Here is a 4,280-nt window from a genome sequence, read left to right on the forward strand (position 1 = left end):
CCCGCGCACACCACCATAATTTTAAACTGATTGGATGTATAAGATGCAGCCCTGGAAGTTTCTTATTGGTAGGTGCTATTCTCAGGGCTGTGGAATGTGCTGACTGTTATCTGTGGGGCCAGGAGTCTCCGTTTTTACCTTATAGGGCAGTTTTCATGCCCCGTCTTGCTTAATCTATAGTTTCCTGGAAGTGGGGGGAATAGCAGGTGGGGGTCAGGGCATGCCAGGAGGGCATGTCTAGGCATGTCTAAAGCAGCAGCCAAGCATTTTACAGAAGCTAAAATAGCAATTAGTGGGGGTCTGGAGGGATTGGGGGGTAGCGGGTGAATGAAGAAGGTCTCAGGGTCCTACAGGGTGATCTACCTCTTTCCTGAATATCCTTACAGACAACTCCTCCTGGTGTCAAGACTTCTGTGGGCACCTGTGTGAAGGGCCTGCCTTAGCACACTAATCCTTTAACCTGATCCTTTTTTTAACTCATGTGTTCACTTGATTTCATGCTCAGGCACTTATGATTTACTTTTTTGTGATGGTCATTGTTCCTCTGTGACCTTGTAGAATGCAAACTCCACAAGGATCTTTATTTCAGCCACAGATGGATAGACCTTGAACAGTGCCTTGCACACTGTAGGCCCTCAATAAATATCTTTTTAATTTGTTTATATATTTTTTATGTGTATGAGTGTATTGCCTGCATGTATGTAAGTACACTCATGTCATGTAATGCCCATGGAGGTCAAAAGAGGTCAGTGGATCTCCTGGAAATGGAGTTACAGATGGTTGTTAGCTGCCATGTGGGTGCTAGGAATTGAAACTGGGTCCTCTGGAAGAGCAGCTAGTGCTCTTAACTGCTGAGCCATCTCTCCAGCCCTCAATAAATATCTTTTATTTTGAATTTTTTCTTTTTTAAAATTATTTTTTCTCTTTCAATGTTTTGCCTTTAAAAAATTTATTCTTTGAGAGTTTCATACCTGTATAAAATGACATTCAATCATATCTACCTTCCCCAAAACATCCCCCTCCTGGACTTCATAGCTTCTTCTTTTGTATTTTTATTTTTTATTTTTTGGTATCTTTGAGACAGGGTATCCATGTAGCCACAGCTGGCCTCAAATTCACTATGCAGACCAGGCTGGCCTCCTGAGTACTGGGACTAAAGGCATGCATCAGCATACCTGGCTGTTTTGTTTTTTTGTTTTTGTTTTTGTTTGGTACTCTTCTTTTTTAAAAAATAACCTAGGCTGGCCTCAAACTCGTGGCAATCTTTCTGCTTAAGCCTTCGGAGTGCTGGGATTACATGACCTACCATGTTTGGCTCACTTCCTCTTTTGTAAAGCACAGATAATAACAGCATCTGTCTTGAAGAGTTGCGTATGATTAAATAAGATCACACACTGGGAGTATTTTAAACAGTGCCTGGTGCATAGCAAACACTATAAAATTGGCTAGCTGTTGCCTGGATGTCTGAAGGGACATAGAAAAGTGAAAGAAAAAGCTCAAGAGAAATGAAGTGTGCCAAAGACTGTGGGGGTCTCTGGCAAAGGAAGGCCAGAGAACAAGAAACTCAGACTGCAGAGTTAAATTGGGTGTGGGGATACAGGGGACCACACTTGCTTCTGCTGTGACTGAGTTCACTCCATGAGCTTGGCTAGTTAGGCCTGAAGCATGGTCATAAGGGAGGGTGCTTGGCATTCACTGGCCTCCTGATCTAATGGACAGATTCAAAATGGACGGTCAGTGTTTGAAAATATAGATACTGTTCTCTACAGACAAGCTCAATTCCAGCAAAAGCCCATGAAATATGGAAATGGCAGTGATTTCTTCCCCCTGAGATCATTTTGGGTTTTCTTTTAGTTCTGTAATTTAGTGTGTTTAAACATATTTGGGGATCTGGGGGATTCACATCAGGAGATAGAAAAGGCCAAGCTCACAGACAATGGCTGCAAGGGCCATGCAGCTCTGGAAAAGACAATTCCCCAAAAGGGTGCCTGGGGAAGGCAGATAAAAGACCTAAGTTGGGTCATGTGACAGGTGTCACTTGAGTAAGATACTGAAGCCAGAGATAAAAGCCCACTCCTTCTGGTCACATGACACAGCTTCATTATGCTCCCAGCAGGGGCCCAGAGAGGCTGGATGCCATTTTTACTTATTTATTTATTTGTGTTTTTTCCCCCTTATTCTGTGATAATGAGAAAATGTTTAAACTCCCATCTCTGTGTTTAAACATTTCTTCCTGCTGACAGCAGCGGGATGCCCCTTGATCAACTGTCAGAATGGAAAGTGCGGTTTTTCTGCAAAGTAAACAGCGTGTTAGCTGGTGGGAAATAATTTTCTGTTTATTGGTAGCTCTTAGCCTAGGAGTGATGGAGCCTGTGACAGCACTTGTCAAGTGAGAAAAAGAGACAAGTTTGGAAATACCTTTAGACATCTCTCTGACAGTGGGGCCTTACTACTTTTTGATAGAAATGTATTCTTAAAAAGTTAAATTAAACTCGGCAATAAAACTTTCCAAGTGTTACCAATTTTGGGAGATCCCATGGCAAAACTGACAAAGAATCAAAGGAAAAGCTCACTTGGCATGCTACAATCAGGGGGTTCTTGACAGTCACTGAACTCTACATCCTTACATTACCGTAGGGAAACTGAGGCTCAGACAAATGCCTTAGGCTCTTCTCACCACTAAGAGGAAAATATAGCTGTCAACATAACGGAGAAATAAAAGGTTTGTTTTCTTTTAAAATCCATGTGTGAAGATCAATGAAAAGTATTCGAAGTGGGATAGTTTAAACAGTTTGATCTAAGTAGTCCATATATATATCTATATATATATAAAATCAATATTAAATGATATATAAGTGTATATATATGTTTAAATAATATATAGTATATATATTTAATAGGTAATAGATATTGCAGTGACTAAAAGACATCATTATAGCCTTTTATGGATTAAACATAATAGCAGAATAAAGTTTCTAATGAAGATAATACATATTCTAGAACTATGCTGTCTGCCAGCCAGTGCCTAGTTTGCATTAGAGTAAGTCTGAGGTCCCTATTAGTTAAGCAAATAAATTTAGGTCTAGGGATAGCTTGCTGCCTTCCACTGGAATCAAATCAAGGTACCATTTTGCTTTTCTTTCCAGAATGAGTACAACTGATGTAACTCACCTCCAACAGGTATGACTGAGGAATCCCAGCCACATGACTGACAGTCTGATTTAGGGTCTGTCACTGCTAGCTTTCTTTTTTCTAACCTTTAAAATTGGGTCAATAATAGCTGTTGTGTAGATTTGTGGTTCAGCAATCAGCAGCTTGCCTGAGACATCCTAACTCTAAGTGAATTAAAATTTTTACTTTACTCTCATAATAAGCAAAAGTAAAGGAAAAGAAAGTGAACAACGCTTCTGTTTACACATCTGTCTTCCCTCTAGAGTGTCAACTCCTCAAAGGCTAAAACCCATTTATCCCCAGGTTCCCTGGGGTGGGGACACAGTGGGCATTCATTAATTACTTGAGTCACTCATTCGACAAGCATTTATTCAGTTAATGCATGAAATAAATAATATTTGGGTTAGAACAGTGGCGAGTGGTTTGGGGGCATAGACTCACACATTGCCACTCTCACTGAACAGAGAATCCCTTGGAGGCTGGATGGAGCTTTGAAGATCTCCAAAGATTTCCATGTACAGTTGAGAAAACAAGACAGGAAAAACCACTTTAATTTCAACATTTAACACAAAATTTCTGAACCGGTGTGGCAGTGCCTGCCTGTAACCCAGCATTCAGGAAGAAAGGAAAGAGGATATGGAGTTCTAAGGCAGTCTAAGTTATACAGTGAAAAAGCTATAGTACCTGTTAATATTTTTATAATTAAAACAACTTTTTTATTTTTGTTTGGTTCTTTGAGACAGGGTCTCATGTATCTGGCCTTGAATTGGTATATACACTGCTGGGGACTGAACCTAGAGCTTTGTGCTCAGACCCTGAGCAAGCAAGCATTCTACCAATTCCAGGTTCCATACCTGGAACTCTATGTACAGCTACAGCTTATTAGTTTTGAGTAGAGATTAATGATACCCAAGTAGGAAAGCAAGACTGTGTCTGTCAAAGTCAGCACAGAGAGTGACATAATGGAGAGTGACACAGAACTAAGAAACACCTGTATTTTCATGTGGTGAGAAGTTGGGAGACTGAGACAAATTTAGGAATAAAATCCTACTAAAATTCTTTAGTACTGTCAGTTCCACATTATAAATTCCTCTCATGGGGGAAAAAAA

The sequence above is a fragment of the Nannospalax galili genome, unplaced genomic scaffold (genome assembly GCF_000622305.1).
Source record: "Nannospalax galili isolate Female #2095 unplaced genomic scaffold, S.galili_v1.0 scaffold637, whole genome shotgun sequence".
NCBI lineage: Eukaryota > Metazoa > Chordata > Mammalia > Rodentia > Spalacidae > Nannospalax > Nannospalax galili.